General features: G+C 44.4%; 1 protein-coding gene across 2 annotated transcripts in view; it reads right to left on the bottom strand.

Moving 5' to 3' along the window:
• LOC100081686 (interleukin 1 receptor accessory protein) overlaps positions 1–13,791 on the bottom strand; it is a 90,745-nt gene that overhangs the window by 62,061 nt on the left and 14,893 nt on the right. The gene's annotated exons all lie outside the window — the stretch shown is intronic.

Below are 13,791 nucleotides of genomic sequence, written 5' to 3'. Positions count from 1 at the left end.
CACCAGACAAACCTGAGAGATTTCTTTGATCAAGAATGTTAAAACCCCCCCCAAAAACTATAAAATGGAGAAAAATAGCACAGGTTTTTAGAAACAGGCAGATGCAAGGGTCTTTGAGAGACTCAATCCTCTGGCTCCAGACAAGAGAATGACTGAACTAAACCAAATGGGACAGATGGTTGTTTATTCTTTTCTTGAAGATGGCCTGGGATAGAAATTCCACAATCTAACTTGGAAATCCATTCCAGGATTCTATCATTCTGACAGTTTCTCGTAAATGTTCTCCCTTATGTCCAGCCTAAGCATCTTCTGCTTTAATTAAAACCCATTTCCTCTGTTCAGTCCTCTGTAGATCTGAAGCCGTATAAAAATCTTCATAAACTTGTAGTTATTAAGTCACCCTAAGCCTTCTCATCTCTTAGCCAAATAAACCTCAAAACTAATATGTCCTCTAGGACCCATTTTCAAACTCTCTAATTGTTTTTGCTGCTCTTTTCTGAACTCTCTCCAGTTCCTTCTCATATGACAGAAAGCTTTTCAAAACTAAAGTGGCCAACACTATTTGCCTTCCTTTTTGTATCACTTATGCACTTGGACCAATACCCCATAAGTATCTGATATTCACCCCTCTCCCGGCACTAAGGTACATATCCTGACATTGTCCCTTACCCTAGACTGTAAACTCCTTATGGGCAGAGAACAGGTCTACCAGGTCTACTGTAGTGTACTCACTAAGGACTTAGTAATATTCTCAGCACATGGTAAGCACTCAACAAACACCACTGATGGGTTGATTGACTTTAAAAACAGACTAACCCAAGTAGTGCATGGAGATAGGATACATATCTCTTGTTGATTCATCCCTATGTCATGTCGACATTAAATTAGTTCTTTGTGCTTGATATTCGATTTATGATCTCCTATGGCCTACATCTGTTTTTCTGCTGTGGATTTCAATCAGCCAGTGTCTTTATTGAACATTTTGTGCAGAGCAGTGTACTAACAGAGAAAGCAAAATAGACAAGATTCCTGCTTTCCCTGAGTTACAATCTTTCCCCACCCTCAATCAATGGCATAAATTGAGTACCTACTGAGTGCTAAAAACTGCCCTAAGCCCTTGGGAGGGTATAAAGCATAGCAAGTTGCGTAACCTTCCTCAAGCTGCTTACAATTTAACAGGGGAAAGAAACAAAACTTATTTAAAGAGAGTAAAGGCAGAAGGAAAAACAAAGTTAAAGCATGAAGCAGTACAAACACATTGGGACAAAACATTTGAACTCTTGTTGCTGGTAAGTATGACATCTTGAACTTGTCCCCGTTGAATTTCAGTTGGGTTTTTTTTAAACTGTATTTCCAGTTTGATGTCACTTTCAAATGCATTCCTGATTTCCAAAGTGTCAGTAATCCTGTTCAATTTAATACTACCTGCAAATCAAATTTAAGTAGCATTTTCTATGTTTTATTTGTGATGAGAGAGGATTCATGGCCCAAACCACTCATGATTTTGTATTTTTACCATGTAAAGATTTCATGTGACAGGATTATCATCATTATACCAATGACATTACCACCGCATATTAAATCAAAACCAGTTTATTTGAAAGGGTGGCATAGTAGTATTGTTCTGTTTAAGTTGCCACATGTGCAAATCTAAAATTTCAATTTTATTTTTAAATCCAGAATTTAAAACGCATGGGTGTCAGAGCTAAGAATTACCAAGTCTTGACAATCAAGAAATCAATAATATTTACAGGGTAGCCATTATGTACACAGCATTGTACTAAACATAACTGCGAAAGGGGCAGAGATCTTGTATTAAAACAGCTTACAGACTAACAGGGGATGACAGACAGAAGCCATTAAATGGAAAGAGCACGGTCTTGGGAGTGAGAGGTCGTGGGTTCGAATCCTGGCTCTGCCACTTGTCAGCTGTGTGACTTTGGACAAGTCACTTAGCTTCTCTGTGCCTCGGTTACCTCATCTGTAAAATGGGGACTAAGACTGTGAGCCCCACGTGCGACAACCTGATTACCTTGTATCTACCCATTTGCACTCACTCCCTCGGTGAACTCATTCGCTCTCACGGCTTTGACTACCATCTCTACGCAGATGACACGCAGATCTACATCTCCGCCCCTGTCCTCTCCCCCTCCCTTCAGGCTCGCATCTCCTCCTGCCTCCGGGACGTCTCCACCTGGATGTCTGCCCGCCACCTAAAACTCAACATGAGCAAGACTGAGCTCCTCATCTTCCCTCCCAAGCCCGGTCCGCTCCCAGACTTCTCCATCACCGTGGATGGCACGACCATCCTTCCCGTCCCGCAGGCCCGCAATCTCGGTGTCATCCTTGACTCGTCCCTCTCGTTCACCCCACACATCCTATCCGTTACCAAGACCTGCCGGTTTCACCTCTACAATATCGCCAAGATCCGCCCTTTCCTCTCCACCCAAACGGCTACCTTACTATTACGGGCTCTCGTTATATCCCGGCTAGACTACTGTGTCAGCCTTCTCTCTGACCTCCCTTCCTCCTCTCTCGCCCCGCTCCGGTCTATTCTTCACTCCGCTGCCCGGCTCATCTTCCTGCAGAAACGATCTGGGCATGTCACCCCCCTTCTTAAACAACTCCAGTGGTTGCCTATCGACCTCCGCTCCAAACAAAAACTCCTCACTCTAGGCTTCAAGGCTCTCCATCACCTTGCCCCTTCCTACCTCTCCTCCCTTCTCTCTTTCTACCGCCCACCCCGCACGCTCCGCTCCTCTGCCGCCCACCTCCTCGCCGTCCCTCGGTCTCGCCTATCCCGCCGTCGACCCCTGGGTCACGTCCTCCCGCGGTCCTGGAACGCCCTCCCTCCTCACCTCCGCCAAACTGATTCTCTTTCCCTCTTCAAAACCTTACTTAAAAATCACCTCCTCCAAGAGGCGTTCCCAGACTGAGCTCCTCTTCCCCCTCTACTCCCTCTGCCATCCCCCCTTTACCTCTCCGCAGCTAAAGCCTCATTTTCCCCTTTTCCCTCTGCTCCTCCACCTCTCCCTTCCCATCCCCACAGCACTGTACCCGTCCGCTCAACTGTATATATTTTCGTTACCCTATTTATTTTGTTAATGAATTGTACATCGCCTTGATTCTATTTAGTTGCCATTGTTTTTACGAGATGTTCTTCCCCTTGACGCTGTTTAGTGCCATCGTTCTTGTCTGTCCGTCTCCCCCGATTAGACTGTAAGCCCGTCAAACGGCAGGGACTGTCTCTATCTGTTGCCGACTTGTTCATCCCAAGCGCTTAGTACAGTGCTCTGCACATAGTAAGCGCTCAATAAATACTATTGAATGAATGAATGAATACCCCAGTACAGTACCCCAGTACAGACAGTATCAGTATCAGGTCTGAGCTCCCCAAAGTCACCCCTCCGCCTCTCCCCTCCCCCCCAACAACCCCCTCCCCTACTTTCCCATCCTTCCCTGCAGTATCCTCAGAGGAGATCTCCTCCCTCCTCGCAAGTGCCACCCCCTCCACCTGCGCCTCGGACCCCATTCCCTCTCACCTTCTTAAAACCATCGCCCCTGCCCTCCTCCCTTCCTTAACTTCTATTTTTAACCACTCAATCTCCAAGGGCTCCTTCCCCTCTGCCTTCAAACATGCCCACGTCTCCCCCATCCTAAAAAAACCCGCTCTTGACCCCACTTCCCCCTCCAGTTATCGTCCTATCTCCCTACTACCCTTCCTTTACAAAATCTTAGAACGAGTCGTCTACAATCGATGCCTAGAATTCCTTAACTCCCATTCTCTCCTAGACCCCCTCCAATCTGGCTTCCGTCCCCTCCACTCTACCGAGACTGCTCTCTCTAAGGTCACCCATGACCTCCTTCTTGCCAAATCCAATGGCTCCTACTCCATTCTGATCCTCCTTGACCTCTCTGCTGCCTTTGACACTGTCGACCATCCCCTCCTCCTCCATACCTTATCTCACCTTGGCTTCACGGACTCTGTCCTCTCCTGGTTCTCCTCTTACCTCTCTGGCCGATCATTCTCGGTCTCCTACGCTGGAGCCTCCTCCCCCTCCCATCCTTTAACTGTTGGAGTTCCTCAAGGGTCAGTTCTTGGCCCTCTTCTGTTCTCCATTTACACTCACTCCCTCGGTGAACTCATCCGCTCTCACGGCTTTGACTACCATCTCTACGCAGATGACACGCAGATCTACATCTCCGCCCCTGTCCTCTCCCCCTCCCTTCAGGCTCGCATCTCCTCCTGCCTCCGGGACGTCTCCACCTGGATGTCGGCCCGCCACCTAAAACTCAACATGAGCAAGACTGAGCTCCTCATCTTCCCTCCCAAGCCCGGTCCGCTCCCAGACTTCTCCATCACCGTGGATGGCACGACCATCCTTCCCGTCCCGCAGGCCCGCAATCTCGGTGTCATCCTTGACTCGTCCCTCTCATTCACCCCACACATCCTATCCGTTACCAAGACCTGCCGGTTTCACCTCTACAATATCGCCAAGATCCGCCCTTTCCTCTCCACCCAAACGGCTACCTTACTATTACGGGCTCTCGTTATATCCCGGCTAGACTACTGTGTCAGCCTTCTCTCTGACCTCCCTTCCTCCTCTCTCGCCCCGCTCCGGTCTATTCTTCACTCCGCTGCCCGGCTCATCTTCCTGCAGAAACAATCTGGGCATGTCACTCCCCTTCTTAAACAACTCCAGTGGTTGCCTATCGACCTCCGCTCCAAACAAAAACTCCTCACTCTAGGGTTCAAGGCTCTCCATCACCTTGCCCCTTCCTACCTCTCCTCCCTTCTCTCTTTCTACCGCCCACCCCGCACGCTCCGCTCCTCTGCCGCCCACCTCCTCGCCGTCCCTCGGTCTCGCCTATCCCGCCGTCGACCCCTGGGTCACGTCCTCCCGCGGTCCTGGAACGCCCTCCCTCCTCACCTCCGCCAAACTGATTCTCTTTCCCTCTTCAAAACCTTACTTAAAAATCACCTCCTCCAAGAGGCGTTCCCAGACCGAGCTCCTCTTCCCCCTCTACTCCCTCCGCCATTCCCCCTTTACCTCTCCGCAGCTAAAGCCTCATTTTCCCCTTTTCCCTCTGCTCCTCCACCTCTCCCTTCCCATCCCCACAGCACTGTACTCGTCCGCTCAACTGTATATATTTTCGTTACCCTATTTATTTTGTTAATGAATTGTACATCGCCTTGATTCTATTTAGTTGCCATTGTTTTTACGAGATGTTCTTCCCCTTGACGCTATTTAGTGCCATCGTTCTTGTCTGTCCGTCTCCCCCGATTAGACTGTAAGCCCGTCAAACGGCAGGGACTGTCTCTATCTGTTGCCGACTTGTTCATCCCAAGCGCTTAGTACAGTGCTCTGCACATAGTAAGCGCTCAATAAATACTATTGAATGAATGAATGAATACTTAGAACAGTGCTTGGCACATAGTAAGTGCTTAACAAATACCAACATTATTATTATAATTGACAGCAAAAGCAGAGGAGATATATTATATATAGATATTTTAAATATCTATATAGATATAGAGATATATGTGTGTGTTAAATTAAGTCAATAATACATTAAAGTGCTAGGGTGTAAAAGAATAAATTTCCAAGGACAGCTATTGGAAAGACATGATTTAAAAAGATGAAGTTTAATTAGGGAATGCCTTCTGGAAGAGGTGGCTTTTCAAGATGGCAAGAGCTGTTGCCTAGCAGATTTGAGTTGGAAGGGAGTTCCAGGCAGGATGATGGACCTGGGCTAGAAGACACAGGAGAGCTAAGAACCAGGTACCATGAGAAAGTGAGCTTAAGACAGACGAAGATGGGAAGCTGGGGTGTTAAAGGAGAAGAGAGTGCATAAGCCAGAAGGAAAGAGCTGATGAATACCTTCAAAAGAAAAATCAATGGTCAGGAGTTCTTGTTTGGCATGAAGAGAACTGGGTAAACCTCACTGTTGGTTTTTGAGGACTGTGGAAATGTGTGGAGAATGACATTTTAGAAAAATTATTTGGGCAATCAAATGAACTGTGGACTGGAGATAGGAGAGGCCTTCCCTGACAAAACCCTCATTTCTTCTCCCCCTCTCTTCTGCTTCACCCTAATCTGCTCCTCCACCTTACAGCACTTATGTATATATCCATAATTTATTTATATTAATGTCTGTCTCTCTTTCTAAATTGTAAACTATTCGTAAGCAGGGAATATGTCCACCAACTCTGATATACTGTACTCTCCCAACCACTTGGCACAGTGCTCTGCATATAGTAAGTTCTCAATAAATGCAATTGATTGGGAGAGGTGAGATACAAAGTGTCCAGTGTCAAAAGTGGTTAGAGTAATCTAGTCCAGATTTGACTAGTAACCCAGACCAGGGTAGTGGATGTTTGGATAGAGAAGAAGGGGAAATGTGAAAGAAAGACCATCAGGATTTAATAATAGATAATTTTAGAGTTGAAAGGAAGTGAGGTGTCGAGGACACCACCTCAGGGAAAATGCCATGGTTCTTGGCTTCTGGAAAAGGACGCATGATGGGATGATAGGAAAGTTGAGTTGGCGGAGTAGATTTCTGGAAGGAAGTTGAGGAATTCAGTATTAGACAAACTGGACTCGAGGAATCAGTGGAGAGGTCCTGGAGGTAAAAGGAAATGTGACATAGCAGAGGAGGTGATGGGGTAAAGTAGTGAAATGGATTTGGGAGTCCTAAGCATAGCCGATCATTCAATCAGTGGGATTTATTGGCCATTTGTTGTGCCCAGGACACTACTAAAGCATTTGGGAAAGTACAATAAAATGGAGTTGGTAGATCCAATCTCTGCTCATAAGGCACTTAAAGGCTTCATGGGAGGAAGGCATTGAAATAAATTACAGATCAATAAATCAATCAATGGCATTTATTGAGCACTTACAATGTACAGAGCATTGTACTAGGGCCAGATATGGGAAATAGAAAAGTATAAGGATATGAATAGTAGCATGGCCTAGCGGCTAGAGCAGGGGCTTTGGAGTTAGAGGATGTGGGTTGTAATCCCAGCTCTGCCACTTGTCTGTTGTGTAACCTTGGACAAGTCACTTAACTTCTCTATGCCTCAGTTACCTCATCTGTAAAATGGGGATTAAGACGGTGAGTCCCATGTGGGACAGGGACTTTGTCCAACCTGATTACATTGTATCTACCCCAGCACTTAGAACAGTGCTTGGCACATAGTAAGCACATAAATACATTCATTATCATTGTTTTTAAATAAATGTCGTGTAGCTGGGGTGAGTATCAAAGTGCATAAGATATGCACAGCCAAGTGCACAGTCAATTCAGAGGGGAAGGTGGATAGGAGAAATGAGAACTGAGTCAGGGATGGCCTCCTGTAAGACATGCAATTTTAGAAGGGTTTTGAAGGTAGGGAGAATGGTAGACTGTCAGAGGGAGGGAATTCCAGGCCTGAGGGAGGACATGGGCAAAGGGGTCAGTGGTGGGATAGATGAGATCAAGGCACAGAGAGTGAAGTTTGGCTTTAGAGGAGGAAAGTGTGCAGACTAGGTTACAGTAGAAGATTAGCAAAGTAAGGTAGGGGGAAAGAGAGCTGACTGAGTGCCTTAAACTGATGGTAAGAAGTTTCTGTCTGAGGCAGAGGTGGGCAACCATTGGTGGTTTTTGATGAGTGGGGAGATACAGACTGAAGAGATTTTCTAAAAATATGATCCTGACAGCAGAGTGAAGTATGGACTGGAGAGGGGAGAGACCGGAGGCGGGGAGGTCAATGAGGAGGCTGATGCAGTAGTCAAGGTGGGGATTTATAAGTGCTTAGATCAGCATGGCAACAGTTTGGATAGAGAATGGGGAGGATTCTAGAGATGCTGTGGGGTGGTAGTTGAAGCATGGGAACGGATGAGCTCTCAAAGTGAATGAGTGAATGTAAAGGCTCATACTAAATTGAATCAGTCCCTTTAGATCATCTCTTGGTGCATTTCCCTAGGGTAACACTGAGCCATTAACCACTGAGAAGCAGCACAACCTAGTAGATAGAGCAAGGGCCTGGAAGTCAGAAGAGCTGGGTTTTAATCCCAGATCTGCCACTTGTCTGCTGTGTGACCTTTGGCAAATCACTTAATTTCTCTGTGCCTCAATTCCCTCATCTGTAAAATGGGCATGAAGATCGTGAGCCCTATACGGGTGACGGACTGTGTCAAACCTGATTGTCTTCTACTTACCCCAGTGCTTAGAACAGTGCCTGGCAGAGAGTAAGTGCTTAAAAAACACCATAATAAAAACAAACAAACAAAACACTAGACTTTACTGGTGATCATTGTTGCAATTCTGCATCCACCAGACTAATCTGTTGGAAGACCAGTCTGTCCTAGTTTGTTTATGTGAATGTATTGGATCACAACAGATGACAACAAAACACAGACAGGACATAACTCCGATCCTGAGTCTGTGACATGTGGTGGTCAAAATTCCAAATCTTAGGTTATCCAAGCAAAATTTGTAATTCTGATCCTTCATTTAACCTGAGTCAGCTATAAAGAGTCTCTCTGAACAGCAAGCCAAGATGCTTGAAAGTGAATTAAAACTACAGCAATCCATTTTAGTTTATATTCCAGTGGAATTTGGGTATTTTCACCCCTACCATCGTAATAAATAATTTTGATCTTTCAGACAATGGGGCCAAACGAGAAGACTTCAAAGATGCAGACGGTGAGTTACTGGCTTACTGTGGAACTGGCCCAAAGTATCTAGGAAAGCAGCTCCAAAAACATAGCACTGCAGAGACCCTCTGTGCAAGGCAGACTGCCAGTCTTTGATTTCATGCTTATGCTCGAGAATTCTCAAAATATCCCACCTCCACGTTAATAGGTATAATAAAGTGGAGTGTGGAGATTAAAAGGTCTACTGGGAGCTAAGTAAGCTTCACATTTAAATTCTTGAGCCAATAAAGCTCTACAAAAGCTTCTGGAATACTGGGTTATTTTTTTCCATCTTAATCTGATGACCTCTTTTGACCTTGAGAAAGTCATCATCCACAAACGATTTTGAAGCATCCTCATTTCTTTTGCTCTGCAAAAATGAGCAGGGAGGCAGAGTGATCACAGGGAAGTACATGTGTCTTTGCACTAGGGAATTATGGGCGATTGGATTGATTGATTTCAGTAAATCAGTAGTATCTATTGAGTACCTATCATTATCCAAGAACCGTGAATGTCAGTGATTAGGGATTTGTTTGTCAGATTTCAAATTGAGATACCTGGGGCACAGATTTCAGTGGAATGCTGCTTTAAAGGTCTATTCTAATAGTGTATCTATACCACCAAGTGCTGTTTTTGCAAGGGAATTTTTCTGGGGAAACATCTATTTTGGTTCCTGGAAAACCTGATTCTCAGGAGCCACCAAATGCTAGCGATGAAGATGGTATTTGGTAAGCGCTTACTGTGTGTCAAGCACTGTTCTAAGTGCTGGGGTGGATACAAGCTAATCAGGTTGGACCAAGTCCCTATCCCACATGAAGCTCACAGTCTCAATCTCCATTTTACAGATGAGGTAACTGAGGCACACAGAGATGTGACTGGGGCCTAAGGTCACAGAGCAGACAAGTGGAATTCAGACTGAACAGATTACAGTTATTTACTATGGAGGCAGGTCCCACTTGTCCCTCTTTGAACCCCTGTTTCTGAAACCCTGATGTCAGCATTGCACTAAATTGACAGATTTCAGGCTCTCTCATCCCTCCTATAGACACCAACCAGTTAGATCTGTAGTGAAGTGGAGAGGGAGCCACTGCAGGCCACCATGCTAGACGATTTAGATGGGGCCTGCCATCAATTCCTTTTTCTCCAGCCAGGAAGGCACAGAGGGAGTGGCAGCAAGAGCCAGAGCTGTCCCTTTATATCGGACTGCCGGCCCCTAGCATGTGATGGAGTTACCCCTCCACTACACCGGGAGGCCCATCATCCTCTCCTTCTTCAGCTCGATGAAGAGCAGTCTGCACAAGAGCAGTCACAATATTCTGAAAGTTGAGGTGGCCTCATACGACGGTAGCAGTATGAGGCCACCTCAACTTTCAGAATATTGTGACTGCTCTTGTGACCATAACTGCAGCTGAGAGGAGCTTAAAACTCTACTCCGATAGCCACAATGCCCTGATCCATAATAATAATAATGATGATGGTATTTGTTAAACGCTTATTACTTGGCAAGCACTGTTCTAAGTGGTGGGGTAGATACACGGTTATCAGGTTGCCCCATGTGGGGCTCACAGTCTTGATACCCATTTTACAGATGAGATAACTGAAGCACTGAGAAATTAAGGAGATTTGCCCAAAGTCACAGAGCTGACAAGTGGCGGAGCAGGGATTACTCTCAAATCTGTGCTCTTTCCACTAAGCCATGCTGGTTTTCCATATATATGCACACACCCACACACATCTATATATAGATATTACATATGACATGTACGTATAATATATATTAAAAAATTAACCTTGTCTTTTATATTACTTTTGTATTTTTACCATTTCATCCTTCCTTGAGTGTCTGTTGCCCATCCCCTCTCCCCTCCCTTAGTCTTAAGGGCCAGACATTATGCAATTTTCAACTCTATTTTTCCCCTGTGTTTAGTACAATGCTCTGCACAAGTATTTAATACATTTCCTTATTACTACTATGTCTATTGTCAATCATCTGAGTGGGGCAAACATGAAGCCTACATCACAGACCCATTGTCTTGAACACATGAGATGAATCAGCCAATGGGACTGCCAGAGTACACTGAGTAATAATAATAATAAAAAAATAATACTAGTCTTCAAGCCTCCTTTGATTGATTTGAAACTGATACCGAAAGCAAAGTGACCAATATGCACTTGGCCACTTTTGTGTTTATTCTTCTTACTTTTTTTTTTTTTGCAATGTACCAGGTTAACTGCCTTTTTTTAATTTAAGAAGGGGAATTTGTTAAGTGCGTACTATGTTCCTAGCACTGTACGAAGCCCTGGGATGAATACAAGATGATCGGGTTGGACACAGTCCCTGTCCCACATAGGGTTCACAATCTTAAGCCCCATTTTTCAGATGAGGAAACTGAGGCACAGGGAAGTGAAATGACTTGACCAAGGTCACACAGCAGACACGTGGCAGAGCTGGAATTCAAATCCAGATCCTCTGACTGCTAGGCACACGCTCTTTCCATTAGGCCATGCTGCTTCTCTCGACAGAATAGAAAAATGATTTTTGGAGATACTGTTGAGAAGTGAGGCTCAAATCCAGGTAGGAAGCAGATTTCTATCATAAGAGTGAGCTACTGTGCTCTCTACCAACCCACAAAAGGCTGGATTTGGAAAAGATGATACAGTTTACATACATACTGCTCGGCCTCAGTGATTGCTCTGTAGCACCCTTCTCAATGTAACCTTCAAGATCTATAAATCTAAACCAATTAATAGTGGAGAAAGTGAAAATAAAAATCCATAAATCACAACTGGGATCCTGGAAACAGGCAAGGTTTACATTTAAATCTCTTCTGCTGGTAATTACTTTCCTGTCCGATAACCTTATATCTTTACCTCATACCATTTTACCTCGTCAACCGCTTGGGATGATTTCAACAGCTATCTACATTGCATTTAGTTAGACAGTAAAAGATGTCTTCTGGGCTTTGTGTTGCTGCAACAAACACTAACGTGCAAAAGTAAAGATAGACATAAATATGTCATCAAGTAACCATTATGTTCTTAGAAACCCAGACAATATCTGTCCAAAGGCAGTGATTCTCTGGCAGCAGCACGTTTCTTCAGCTGGCGGGGGATGGCATCTTTTTTATCTTGAGTTAATAAAGGCCTTTGCTATCTGTCAAAGACGTTGCTGTAACGAAGTAATGGAAAATCTGCTTGTTCTGTCTTAACTAGAAAGTCGGTCACAACATTTTCTTAGTCTGGAGGAGCGGGGGCAGAGGGGAGGGTGGGAAGGGAGGAGAGGGTTTAACCTATTTGCAAAATGGACCACTGTAATAAGCACTGCAGCTGTTCTTTGCTTTTACTCCCTTATGCACCTCCTTCCTTCTTCCTAAGTGATACCCCCCTCAGTTAAATTTTGGTTCATCAATTCCAAGTCTGTTATTTTCTGCTATTACCAAAAATTAAAGAATGAGCTTTGAGTTCTGGCAGCAATAAGGCAGTCTTATAAATCACAAGGCTGTATAGGAAGAGGCAGCTAGAGGGAGTTTAGGTAGAATCATTTTCCTTGCTTTCCATTCTTTTTCGCTTTCCATAGCACCTAGCAGAAATAATTTCTTGAATTCAACAGAATACTTTTATTTTCCAAATTGCTGATTTTTGATGATGATGGTATTTGTTAAGCGCTTACTATGTGTCAATCACTGTTCTGGGGCGGGGGAGTAGATATGAGATTATCAGGGTTAACAGAGTCCCTCTCCCACATGGCGCTCACAGTGTTAATCCCCATTTTACAGATCAAGTAACTGAGGCACAGAGAAGTTAAATGACTTGCCCAAGGTCACACAGCAGATAAGTGGCAGAGTCGGGATTATTAAACCCACATCCTTCTGATTCCCAGGCCCATGCTCTTAACCACTAAGACATACAGCCCTCACAACATCCCAGTGAAGTAGAGAAGGGTAGATATCACCCCCCTTTTACAGATGAACAAACTGAGGCAGAAAGATTAAGTGGCTTGACCAAGATCACAAAGAAGAACAGTGCATTGCTGGCACTAGAACCAAGGTCCTCTGACTCCCTCTTTTCTACATCATGCTGCCACAAGCATTGTTCAATATATACCTGATTGACACACAGTGGACACAGAAACTAGATTAAAATCTATTTCTCTTCTAAGCAATAAAAAGTTTCCACATTTCAGAAATCAACATTCTACTTTCCCTCCTTGCTTCCCTTTATTAAAAAAAAAAAAACACGAATATGCAGGGTAGGATTTTTTTTTCTATAGTAGTACTAAACTCTCAATTAGGTAACTCAGTTTTCCTGTTTCAAGGTGCTTCTGACTCTATTCAGACTCAAAGAAGGGGAATCTTGCTAAGTAGTCTTTCAGAAACTAGCATTTGTGGACTACAGAAATGACCTAGCATGAGATAAACATCTAACCACATGTCAAAAAAAAATTAAATGCACCCTGCCATCCTGCTGTGCTGTTCAACTGAGGCTTCACCTGTGAAATGCCAGTGCAATCTCATTCAGTTTTAATAATGTCAGACATGCAGACATCTTTAGAGAGTGGCAGGAACAATAGTAAGAGGGAAGTCCAGTAGAAAAAATGAGCGAATCAAAGCAGATAACAGCTGGTAATAGGTAATTCTGGAGAGGAGCACTGATGCGATTGAAGGATGATAGAAGTGGGGATTGTTTCGTGAGCCAGGTTAAAAGATGGAACTCAGGGAGGCAAGAGGTGGGTCCACTGCTCCAGAGGTGGAAGCAAAGGATCATTTCCAACAGCGATGATGAGGGGAGGACAGAACTGGCTGAAGAGATGGAGCAAACAGAGAAAATGCCAAGATAAAAATCTCTGTCCTAGTTTCCTAACACACTGGTTTCTTTCGGTCCATTTCAATACTCAAACCCACATAGAGCCAGATCCGGCACAATATTCATCTTAGATTTTCTTTGGTTTTGCCTCAAACTGATATTTTTACTGTATTTTCTTTCATTCTTGTTAGTTTTAAAAATGCCAGAAATAAAGAACTCATGCCTACTGCAGGAGACAGAGCAGAAGCTGCACATTTCAATCCTAATCCTGGTCATGCTCAGTAAACTGAGAAGACCAAATGGGAAAAAT

The sequence above is a fragment of the Ornithorhynchus anatinus genome, chromosome 7 (assembly GCF_004115215.2).
Source record: "Ornithorhynchus anatinus isolate Pmale09 chromosome 7, mOrnAna1.pri.v4, whole genome shotgun sequence".
Taxonomy (NCBI): domain Eukaryota; kingdom Metazoa; phylum Chordata; class Mammalia; order Monotremata; family Ornithorhynchidae; genus Ornithorhynchus; species Ornithorhynchus anatinus.
Note: the sequence above shows the minus strand (reverse complement) of the source record. Positions and strands in the feature narration are given on the sequence as shown.